This window comes from Aethalodelphis obliquidens, unplaced genomic scaffold (genome assembly GCF_003676395.1).
Source record: "Aethalodelphis obliquidens isolate GAN/ISIS:26980383/991018 unplaced genomic scaffold, ASM367639v1 scaffold43, whole genome shotgun sequence".
NCBI classification, from domain to species: domain Eukaryota; kingdom Metazoa; phylum Chordata; class Mammalia; order Artiodactyla; family Delphinidae; genus Aethalodelphis; species Aethalodelphis obliquidens.
The window spans coordinates 12,620,968-12,633,633 of record NW_020837987.1 but is presented as its reverse complement, the minus strand read 5'-3'; the positions used below and the strand labels follow the sequence as shown (position 1 = coordinate 12,633,633).

General features: G+C 43.4%; 1 long non-coding RNA gene across 1 annotated transcript; it reads left to right on the top strand.

The window, feature by feature from the left end:
* Window positions 1-10,278, top strand: LOC113606077 (uncharacterized). Its single transcript, XR_003427446.1, has 3 exons — window positions 1-412; window positions 5,768-6,048; window positions 10,070-10,278. It is a non-coding gene; the product is annotated as an uncharacterized LOC113606077 (long non-coding RNA).
* The last annotated feature ends 2,388 nt before the right edge of the window (window positions 10,279-12,666 follow it).

The following is a 12,666-nucleotide window of genomic DNA, read 5'->3' as shown; positions in this document are numbered from 1 at the left end:
GGGCACGAACCTGCGTCCCCTGCATCGGCAGGCAGACTCTCAACCACTGCGCCACCAGGGAAGCCCAAATTGTACACTTTAAACGACTGAATTGCATGGTCTGCGAATATCTCAGTGAAGCTGCTTTTAAAAAAAGGAAGTGGTCATCTTCCACTTTCTGTTGGGACACTTGCTCTTAACCCCAGCCTCCATACTAGCACAAGACAAAGCACCTTATGGAGACGTCCACATGGAGAGGAACCAAAGCTTCTGACCCTCAGCCCGGCCAACAGCCCCAGCCAACAGCCAGCACCATCTTGCTGGCCACGTGAGTGAGCCGTCTTGGAAGGAGACCCTCTGGCAGACAGTCAAGTCACCCCAGAGGGAGGAGAGAGAAGCCATTTTTGCCAAGCCGTGCCCAAACTGCTGATCTGTAAGAAAAATAATTGTTTGCTGCGAATTCCCTGGTGGTCCAGTGGTTAGGACTTGGCCGCTTTCACTGCTTGGGCCCCAGTTCCCCTGGTTGGGGAACTAAGAACCAGAAAGCCCTGCGGCGCAAGTTTGCTGATCACTTGCTACAGAGCATTAGATAACCCGAATATTCTCCCCACCCAATTCTCTCTTCTCCTATTCTCTCCGTTTTTGCCCAACCCCAATTCTCTTTCTCTCCCTGACTTCAGTTCCTTTCTCTGCTGAAAGTGGCAGAAAAATAAACAGAAACTTTGAGAAGTGCTGTCAAGGAAAAGAAGGAGCTTTGACAGTGTCTGGCTTAGTGTAGGAGTCAGGAAATAATATTGTGAGAATGTGAACTCACTCTCCATTTTTCTGAATTTAGTCTATCTGATAGGTTTATTCATTTACATTTCCCTGAGGATGTCCTCAATGCCCAGCCCTGTACTAGGCAATATATAACCTCTAGGGGGAGTATTTTGTACTGTGGTTTCAGGGAACATCTCTCAGAGGAAGTAATGACCAAACAGACTCTGGAGGAATGAAAAGAAGTCCGGTGACTGTGCCATGGTGACCCCAGGGGACAAAGGGATCATTGAGAAACCAGATCATGAATTTTTTAAAAACTGAGATATAATTGACATATAACATTGTATTAGTTTTGTGTATGGTCTTTTTTATTTTTTCATAAATTTATTTATGTATTTATTTATTTTTGGCTGCGTTGTGTCTTGCTGCACACGGGCTTTCTCTAGTTGCAGCGAGCAGGGGCTACTGTTTGTTGAGGTGTGTGGGCTTCTCCTCTTGTTGCGGAGCACAGGCTCTAGGCGCGCGGGCTTCAGTAGTTGTGGCACAGGGGCTCAGTAGTTGTGGCTCGCGGGCTCTAGAGCGCAGGCTCAGTAGTTGTGGCGCACGGGCTTAGTAGCCCCACGGCATGTGAGATCTTCCCGGACCAGGGCTCGAACCCATGTCCGCTGCACTGGTAGGCGGATTCTTAACCACTGCACCACTAGGGAAGTCTCTTTATTTTTTTTTAAGCCTGGAAATCTTTTTGATAATTGCAATATGTGATCATTGTACTTTGAGGCAAACAGAGAATGTAAAAAATTCAGGATCCTAGGGAATTCCCTGGTGGTCCAGTGGTTAGGACTCTGTGCTTTCACTGCAGAGGGCCCAGGATCAATCCCTGGTCGGGAGACTAAGATTCTGCAAGCCACTGGCTCAGCAAAAAAATAAAATAAAATAAAATTCAGGATCCTGAGCACTAAAGATGCAAGTCAACTCTTCCAGAATGAGCACTGCTTTGCTTAGAATAATTTGAGGCTGTCTTTGAAATGAGCAAGTTTGGGAAGCACATGCCTCTTCAGATTTGTCATGTTTCTTCCAAATATTGCTGGGCCCCCTAGGAAAGGCCCTTTCCTAACTGCCTTCCTGACCCCCAATTCAGCCTCCAATCATGACCTTACCCCTTATCTTACTCTAGAGGATGAGATGCAGGTGCAGATGGTTTGAAGTTCAGGGACAGAATGAGAAGAGCCATTTGATAATTTTAATTTTATTTTATTCTGTCAAAAATTTTTATATTTGGGACTTTTAATAGGCCCTTTTTTGTCCTATGAGTTATAGTATACTGTATCTTCATAATTAGTTATGGTTTATGATATTGACTTATATAACTGATATGTTTGTATCATTATAGTTAATTTTTAATTCTAATGAAGGGAAAAAGTGACACCAATAAATCAAAGATGAAGTTAACCAGGCTTCCCTGGTGGCGCAGTGGTTGAGAGTCCGCCTGCCGATGCAGGGGACATGGGTTCATGCCCCGGTCCAGGAAGATCCCATATGCCGCGGAGCGGCTGGGCCCGTGAGCCATGGCCGCTGAGCCTGCGAGTCCGGAGCCTGTGCTCCTCAACGGGAGAGGCCACAACAGTGAGAGGCCCGCGTACCGCAAAAAAAAAAAAAAAAAAAAAGAGAAAGTTAACCAATTAAAAAAACTTGGATCTTCAAGCTTAAAAAAAAAAAAAAAAAAAAAAAAGATCTTCAAGCTTACACAAAGTAGGTCCAGGGCTTCCCTGGTGGCACAGTGGTTAAGAATCCGCCTGCCAACACAGGGGACACGGGTTTGAGACCTGGTCCGGGAAGATCCCACATGCCGCAGAGCAACTAAGCCCACGCGCCACAACTACTGAAGCCCACATGCCTAGAACCCATGCTCCGCAACAAGAGAAGCCACTGCAATGAGAAGCCCACGCACTGCAATGAAGACGAGCCCCTGCTCGCCACAACTAGAGAAAGCCCATGCACAGCAACAAAGACCCAATGCAGCCAAAAACAAATAAAAATAAAATAAATTTATAAAAACAAGAAACAGTCCAATGAATATTTACATAACTTTATCTAGATTCATTAATTTTAAGTTTTGACACATTTATTCTCTCTCTCACACGCACACACACATTTTATATATATATATATATAATTTTTATTTTGCTAAACTATTTTAGAGTTAGTCATCCCAGGTCTTTAAATAAATGCAGGGAAAAGTTTTGAGAATTTTTTTTGAGAACTACAGATCTCACCAGGAAACTCTGGAAGGCCAGATTCTCTTAAACATTTCTGGTACATGAAAAGCCAAATATGCACAAATTCCTTAAACCAAAAGATTCGTTCCTGGGACTTCCCTGGTGGCGCAGTGGTTAAGAATCCGTCTGCCAATGCAGGGGACACAGGTTTGAGCCCTGGTCCGGGAAGATCCCACGTGCCACGGAGCAGCTAAGCCCATGTGCCACAACTACTGAGCCTGTGCTCTAGAGCCCATGAGCCACAACTACTGAGCCTGTGTGCTGCAACTACTGAGCCCGCATGCCTTGAGCCCATGCTCCGCAAAAAGAGAAGCCACCACAATGAGAAGCCGGCGTACTGCAACAAAGAGTAGCCCCCACTCAGCCACAACTAGAGAAAGCCTGTGCACAGCAATGAAGACCCAATGCAACCAAAAATAAATAAATAAATAAATTTTAAAAAATTCATTCCTGAGGTCTGGGTCACTTGAACATTTCTATATTTAACTCCAAATATTCCCCAGCGTTAAATGATGTCAACTAGGGAAAAAATTATGGCGAAAAGGGGATTCACTAAGTTCTCTTTTTTTAAAAATCAGTATTTATTTATTTATTATTTTTGGCTGCGTCCGGTCTTAGTTGCGGCATGCAGGCTTCTTTCTAATTGTGGCACACAGGCTCCAGAGTGCATGGGCCCTGTGTTTGAGGCACACCGGCTCTCTAGTTGTGGCACGTGGGCTCAGTAGTTGCGGTGCACGGGCTTAGCTGCTCCGTGGCATGTGAGATCTTAGTTTCCCAAGCAGGGGTGGAACTGGCATCCCCTAGATTACCAGGGAAGTCCCTCACTAAGTTGTCTTGATCATCACTGTGGCTGATGGTATTTTGCAAAGATGGGTACAATAATATCTCTCATCCTACATACTCTTCTCGCAACATCCCTTTGACACTACTTCCATTGAAGGGGTGGGAGGTCTATGTTTCCTTCCTTGAAACTGGACTGGATTTGGCGACTGTTTGACCAATAGAATGTGGCAAAAGGGACACTGCTTAACTTCTGAGCTAAGTCAGGAAAGAGCAGGCCACTTCCACCCTGTTCATGGGCTTACATACATATATATCTATTTTTTGCAGATTCTTTTCCCTTATAAGTTATTATAAAATATTGAGTATAGTTCCTGTGCTATACAGTAGGTCCTTGTTGGTTATCTGGCTATGAGTTTATAATTGTTGAAGTTGGATGATGGGTACATGAGGGTTCATTTTACTCTTCCCTTTATTTTTGTGTATCTTTGCATTTTTCCATAATAAAAAGGTTGTTTTTTTTTTTAACTTTTTTTAAAGTTCTGAATCTAAAGCTATCGAACTATGCCGTGCTACTATTTCCAATCACAGGATCAAATGATCCAATGACAGGATCAAATAATCTCTGTGCAGGAAAGACTTTTAGAAGTCATGGAATGACTGGGCAGCAGAGGGCTATATCAAGTATCTTTTGGATAAGACTTTGGAAATAAACACTTTTGCTGAGTTGCCTTATATTATTAAAGAGAAATGTAAACGGATCATAGAAAGGAAAATAAAGGAGTCAATCTCTTTTGAAGAGCGAAAACAGATCATTAGCGTTGAATGATTTATTTGTTAATATGTTGACCTTGAAATTGACCTTAATTTCCATGGCATGTACTCATTTGCATTTGGTTAGGGAGTGATCTGAGCCTTTACCTGTGAGTATTTAGTAACTCTTGTCAAATGATCACTTTGTTAAAAAGAGCCCTGAAAAGTAAAGCTAACTGCTCTATAAATTATTTTCTCTGCACTTCTAGACTCATTCAACATCTAAAAGTGTCCCCTTTCCCTCTTTCCCCTTATACATTTCTAAAGCTTATAGAGAAATTTCAATGTAATGATATATTCTCAAATTTATATATTTTTAAACTTTTTTTTTACAGAAGTGAAATTCACATAACATAAAATTAGCCATTTTATTTTATTTTTTGGCTGCGTCACATCATGCAGGATCTTATTTTCCTAACCAGGGATCGAACCCGTGCCCCTTGCAGTGGAAGCCCAGAGCCTTAACCACTGGACTGCGAGGGAAGTCCCTAAAATTAACCATTTGAAAGTGACCAGTTCAGTGGCATTTAGTACAGCCACCATTGGCAACCACCATCTCTATCAAGTTCCAAAACATTTTTATTACCCCAAACATAGTGGTATACATTTTGTAAATTTCCAGGAGTCTACCATGACTTTGCTATGCACACAATTCCAAAAGAACTGGAAAAGTTCAGCATGACAGCTTAATATACCTTAGTGTAAACTGTTCTTTCCATTATTTATGAACTATCGTTAACTGCGTTCATTAGGTAATCATTCATTACCAACGTAATGTCGCAGGACATCCTATCATCCCCACTCCCTATCCTCTAGTGCCGGTAGGTAACAACCTCCTCATTATTGTGATGTCCCAAAAGTTCACGCAAATTTCCAAAACATCCCCAAGGGAGCAATATTGTCCCCCTGAGAATCAGTTGACGACCAAAAATAATTTCCCTCCATAATTTTCAAAATGTCCTCTAGGGGGCGACATCATCACCTTAAGAATTAGGTAGACCAAGGATCATCTAAACTGGACCTCTTTACCTCCGACCTCCCCAATAAATCCAAGGTTGGATTAGCAAGAAAGAGGTGGAAATAGCTATCGGGTTGGCAATCAGTAGGATCCAACACACCGTAATGTCTCTCTTTGGCCAATGGTCTCCTTTTTTCCCCAGGGTTTCCAGAGGTTGGAGCCAGCTGCTGGTGCTGGTTCTACGCCGTGTGATGTGTCTTCTCTCTAAAGGACTGCTCATCCGTGGCGCAAAGAACCCATCCTAGAGCCACCCCAGGAACTAGAAAAAACAAATCTTTTGCCAGAATTATGATGTTCCAAGAGTACAATGAAACGTGTGCCGTGGAGGCATTGTTCAGACTTATGGGCATTACAGAAGGTTCTGTCTCAGAAAAATACAGGAACCTGCCTGCTCAAAGATGTTTTGGAGATCCAAAAGAAGAGGTATGTTGGAATGCAATATTTTTTCCAAAACAAAAGGCGAGTTGCTGAAACTTGTGTCTCCCCCGCCCACGCACTACAAAAAAGCCAAAATGATTGGAGGCCCTCTTGGAGTGCTGGAGGCAATTTGCTTCACGGTTGGGAGACTTGCTCTCACTCATCAGCAAAGAAAACTCTAAAGCTTCTGGGCCCCATGCAAGAGGAGGTTCTCTAGCTGGTCCAAGATATAGTGTATCGGAGAGGGGAAATTTCTCTTTTCACCCCTCTTGAGTTCTTGTGGCTGGATTAGTAATAAAATTGACACAAGACAGATTAACAGGAGAAAAAGAGACACATTTTAATCCTTGCCCATGGAGGTCTCATAGAAATGGAACCTAAGAAGTGGCCAAAACAGGCAACTTCTAGACAAAAATTGTTTCTTTCAGACAAAGAAATAATAAATTGGAGAGTAATTGACAAAACAAAGAAACTTACGTTTGGGTGCTTCATTACTAAGGAATTTAAGCAAAGTTTGGGCTTGGGTAGTAAATTAGTAAAGAAGTAACTGTTTATATTGTTTATATAGCCTTCTTGGCCCTGAATTCCCTGTCTCTGGTGATAAGGGAGTCTTTCTACCTCTCAGTACAGGGAAGACACCTTTCACATGGGAGATATATTTCCTGTTTTCAGGGAGACAGAGAGGAAGGTCAAAGTGTCCCTCTTGTATCAGTCATTTTTTCAGTAACTTTCATTCGAAATTATCAATATGCCGTTGAGGTATATTTTGGGATGGCCTGCCCTAGGTCCCTACAAGTGCAGAGGACTCTGCCATTTGGGTCTTATAATGCAGTGATCCAGGGGCTCTCAAAAGTGGTGACTACACTACAGTTTGTCTGGTTTACTATTGATGTGCATTTAGGAAGTTTCCAGTTAGGGGTTCTTTCGAATAGTGCTGCTGTGAGCATTCTTGTTTGTACCTTTTAAAAAAAATTTTTTTTAATTGAAGTATAGTTGATTTACAATGTTGTGTTAATTTCTGCTGGACAGCAAAGTGACTGTTTTATATATATGTTCTTTTTTTAAAATTTTTATTTATTTATTTTAGTTTTGGCTGCGTTGGGTCTTTGCTGCACACGCGCTTTCTTTAATTCCCGCGAACGGGGGCTACTCTTTGTGGCAGTGCATGGACCTCTCTATGCGGTGGCTTCTCTTATTGCGGAGCACCAGCTCTAGGCGCAAGGGCTTCAGTAGTTGTGGCACGCGGGCTCAGTAGCTGTGGCGCAGGGGCTTAGTTGCTCCGCAGCATGTGGGATCTTCCCAGACCAGGCCTCGAACCCATGTGCCCTGCCTTGGCAAGCGAACTCTTAACCACTGCGCCACCAGGGAAGCCCTATATATTCTTTTTATATTCTCAGTTTTACATGTTTTTCATTATGGTTTATCGCACTGAATATAGTTCCCTGTGCTATACCGTAGGACCTTATTGTCCATCCATTCTATATGTAATAGTTTGCATCTACTAACCCTAATCTTGTTTGTACCTTCTGTATGCACTTGTTGGATATATACTTTGGGGTTTGTCAACGAAAAAAATTAATCAGTTGATCTAGGAAAGAAATGGAAAATTTTATTTGAGCCAAATGGAAGATTATAACCTGGGAACAGCCTCTCAGAAAGCTCTGAGAACCGTTCCACCCATTACAGGTCAAAGCACAGTTATATAGGTTTTTGAGACAGAAGGCTGTACATTAAATGACATAGATAGTTTGCACAATCCAGATCTGTGAGTACAAAGTGATGGGTCCTGTGTCCCCTTACAAGATCCAGAAGGAATGCTATCTTTTAAGGAGTTGTCTTGTTGATGCCTGGAGAATGTTTCTCTTTATGGTAGAGCAGGTATTTCTGCCAATGGGGGAGGTTTGGTCGATGCCTAATGCAGATACACAGTGCGCTGCAGAGGGGAGAGAGGAGGCCAAAGGGCAGAGAAAAAAATGTTTATGTTTAAACTTTTCTTATCTTGCCATAAAACATGAATTTTATTTCACAGGTTGGAATTGCTCTATCTTGGTGTAGGTGTACGTTCAGCTGTAGTTGATAACTGCCAGGCTATTTTTCAAAGTGGCTCTAAGGGAACTCCTGTGTTTCTCCATTACTAGAATACTTCTGTATCTTGGTCACCAAATGCGTGGAGGTTTTCCCACACCAAGCAATTCTCCAACTGGCATGGGGTCCTACACTTCAATTCAGTTCTGACATTAGCTGGAGTTAGCATGAGATCCTGCAAGTTAAGGGCTTGTTGCAGGAAGGGGGACCCCTTCCAGGGCCCGAGAGAGGGCTCTTGTCTAACACTTGGAAATGAATTGTCCGAGGAGACACACGTGCTGACAAAGCAAAAGGCTTTATTGGGAAGGGGCACCTGGGTGGAGAGCAGCAGGGTAAGGGAACCCGGCAGAACTGCTCTGTCACATGGTTCGCAGTCTCAAGTTTTACAGTGACGGGGTTAGTTTCCGGTTGTCTCTGGCCAATTATTCTGACTTAGGATCCTTCCTGGAGGCGCACGCATCTCTCAGCCAAGATGGATTCCAGCGTGAGGCTTTCTGGGAGGCTGGCAGGACATATCATCTCCTCCCTCCTCCTTTTGGCCCCTCCTGAATTCTTCTGGGTTAGTTTTACAAGACATACTGTGGGCTGGCGTGTCCTCCCTCCTTTGGGCCCCTCCCGCATTCTCCCAGTTCGTTTTCGGTGGCAGCACCCTGAGCCTTATTGGGACCACTTGCTGCGAAACAGCTCATGCAGGAGGTTATCATCATGTCTAGCCAAGGCGGGTGGTTTCGGTCAACGATTCCCTAACAGGCTCAGTTCCAGGAGATGGCCCACCTGCAACTTCAAGTGAAGTTGGCAAGTACCTACAGATTGGAGGTTCCCACAATCCCTTCTTGCAGTTCAATTAATTTGCTAGAGTGGCTCACAGAACTCAGGAAAGCAGTTTACTTAGAAGATTACCAGTTTATTACAAAGGATATGAAAGAATGCTAACAGAACAGGTAGATGAAGGGATGCATAGGGCAAGGTCCAGAAGGATCCAGAGCACAGAACACAGAAGCTTCGGGAATTCCCTGGTGGTCCAGTGGTTAGGACTCCACGCTTTCACTGCCCAGGGTGCGGGTTCAATCTTTAATCCCTGTTTGGGGAACTAAGATCCCTCAAGCCATGTGGAGAGGCCAACAAACAAACAAAAAACCCCACAACACAGAAGCTTCCTTCCCCTTGGAGTGTGGAGTGTACCACCTTCTTGGAACATGGATGTTTTCTTATTCACCAACCCAGAAGTTCTCCAAACCCCATAGCTCAGGGATTTTTAGGGAGGTGTCACTATATAGGCACGATTGATTAGATCATTGGCCATTGGTGATTAAGCTAATCTCCAGCCCTTCTCCTTTCTCCTAGGGGTTGGAGAGTAGGACTAAAAGTTGCAAAGCTCTAATCTCCTGATTGGTTCCCCTGGCAACCAGCTTTGTGGCTTTCCAAAAGTCACCTCATTAACATAAACTCAGGTGTGGTTGAAAGGGGCTTGTATGAATAAGAAAAGGCACCTTTATCTATAGCTCTTATCACTTAGGAAAGTTCTAGGGCTTTAGGAGCTCAGTGCAAGGTACAGGGACAAAGACCAAATATGTATTTCTTAATATAAATCACAATACACATGGTTAGTCCAATTTATAGTCCTATCAGCAGTGTAGGAGAGTTCTGGTTGCTCCACATTAGCACCAATACCTCGTTTAGTCACACTGTGCAATACTACACAGAAATGAGAATGAATGAACTTCAACTATATGTCACAAATCTAATGTTGAGTAAAGGAAGCCAGATTCCAAAGAGCATAGGTTAGAAGTCAGAAGGGTTATTACCCTGGGAAGAGGTAGTGACTAGATGGGGACAGGAGGAGGCTCTGGATTGGCTTATCATTTTCCCGTTTTCTTTTTGTTTGTTTGTTTTCTCCACCCTACCCCCTTTTTAAAAAATAATTTTCTGTTTCTTGATTTAGGTGCTGATTACATGGCATATTGACTTTATGTAAACCTATCAAGCTGTATAATGCTGAACTAAAACCAATAAAACACCGGGTTATTTTATCACCAAAATGGGTTTATCCAGGAACAGAAGAATTGCAATTCAGGTCTCACAGTCTATGAGGAACTACAGGCAAGCCCAGAGAGCAAAGGAAGGGAGTCTGCTTTTATAAGGAAAAGGGGGGAGTTGGGAGGGGCTATTCTACATGAAAGTTCGTTGGAGGAAAGTAGGAGTTCAGGGGTGGCAATGACTTCTCATTGGCTGGGCTGTTGCTAAGTGAGGAGAAATTCTTCCTTTGGTATAGTAAAGCGGTTGCCCCTCCTGTTTGGGAGTGCAAGGTAGTTTCTTTCCGTGGGGTACACAATTGGCATCAAGGAGCAGGGCATGAGAGCTCCCCCTTCTGGCCTCTTGACTCCATCTTTTCTTTTGTTTTATAAATTTATTTATTTATTTATTTTTGGCTGCGTTGGGTCTTCCTTGCTGCCCTGGGCTTTCTCTAGTTGTGGCGAGCGGGGGCGCTGCTTTTCGTTGCGGTGCGCGGACTTCTCATTGCGGCGACGTCTCTTGCTGCAGAGCACGGGCTCTAGGCACGTGGGCTTCAGTAGTTGTGGTACGCGAGCTTAGTAGTTGTGATGCATGGGCTTAGTTGCTCCGCGTCACGTGGGATCTTCCCGGACCAGGGCTCGAACCCATGTCCCCTGCATTGCAGGCGGATTCTTAACCACTGCGCCACCAGGGAAGTCACTGACTCCATCTTAAGTGAGGTTTCTGTTTATTAATTTTCACAATACTCGTGATTATATTTTTTCTGTATGTATGCTAGTCTTCAATAAAGTAATAAAAACAAATAAAAATAAGGGTAGTCTGTGGGCCTCTGGTAAGCCTCAAGGAGAAATAAACCTTGGGGTTTTATAAAAAGCCATGATCTGTCTGGTGATTGATTCTTCTAGTACTAATAATCAGCTCTTGGCATATTCATGGGTTCTGTGAAGACCACTGACTGGCCACAGAATCCCAGGTGATGGTGCATTATCTGAGGCACCAAGAGATGAAGTGGGCAGGCCCAGCATCTAGTGGAAGTGTTATATTGGGGACTGAACCCAAGCTGGTCCTCAAGGCACAGGTAGTTCTGTGAAAAGTTCTCACACTTACCAGCCACTGGTGGCAGGTTGTTTACCTTGGATCCTTTCCAACTGGAAGGGTCATCAATTCCCCTTCATTGCAATAATGATTGTCATCACTGTTGGAAACTTTTTTTTTTGGCCTCTGCCCTATTGCTGCCAGCATCACCATCCCTGAACTTTACTATCTGTTTTCACAGTATAAATTTTTTTTTTTTTGCGGTACGCAGGCCTCTCACTGTTGTGGCCCCTCCCGCTGCGGAGCACAGGCTCAGCGGCCATGGCTCACGGGCCCAGCCACTCCGCGTCATGTGGGATCTTCCCGGACCGGGGCACGAACACGTGTCCCCCGCATCGGCAGGCGAACTCTCAACCACTGCGCCACCAGGAAACCCCACAGTATAAATTTTTTAAAGTTAAAAACATCACCCTCACACAAAACCATGGTGAGCACATATCAAAGATGTTACCTAACTCATCAATGGGGGAACTAGCAGAAAAATAAAGCTGGTTCAAGGGAGGACATGAGATATGAATATGTACAGACAGTGGGGGAAAAAATGCCGGAATTAAGTTGGAAAGTTTGATACAAAACTGGTTAATGTCTTTCAGGGCTGTCTTTTCTGGCAGAAAAAAATCACTTTGAAACATGAGAATCTTCCATAACTTTACTGAGTCTGGACCCTAATCAACAATTAAATATTAAGTCCAAGTGTCATCTAGAATGTCAGAAGCTCTTGGTGGACAACGTTGTAGTTTGACACTGAAAAAGCATGGAGAAATCTTGCTCCCTGGGATTCGCTGACATTTTCATTTTCCTCATTACCTAAAAGGAAATGGCCCTCAAAAGCAGAAGGCCCTCTAGAATTGTGGCTTATTGAAGCTTCAGAAATGGTGCCAACTGGAGACCAGATCTTGAAAGGACAGGGTACCATCTTCCTAGACATGGTCTGTGGTCTCACCTAGTATTGTTTTGTCTATAACTAGAATACACGGGGTTCAGAAATCAAGGCATAGAAGGGGAATGGCACCTTTCACAATGACACATAATGACCCACTTCTGTGCTTTTCCTTTCCATTCTCACAATCCTGCTCTACTAGCTCTCCGTGTGTTAAAAAAAAAAAAAAAAAAAAAAAACCCTTTTTTGGACAATTTAGTTATGAGCATGTGCCAATGTTTTATTACAATGATGCATGCAAGGAAAAAAGGTCTCTTGTAGGCCAACTGAAACATTTTCTCTTGGTAAGGTCATTTTATAGAAGAGAATTGTTAAATAACCCTATTAGACTACAGATTAGATCCAGGAAGAAAAGATGATCCAGTTAAAGATAGCAGATTCTTGGCTGGCAGTCAGCTGACTGTTAACTGGGTGGGCCACTGATTTCCCAGAAGTTTCATTCCATCAAAATTCAATAGAAAATGGCTTAATCATTTCACTTTATCAGGAAT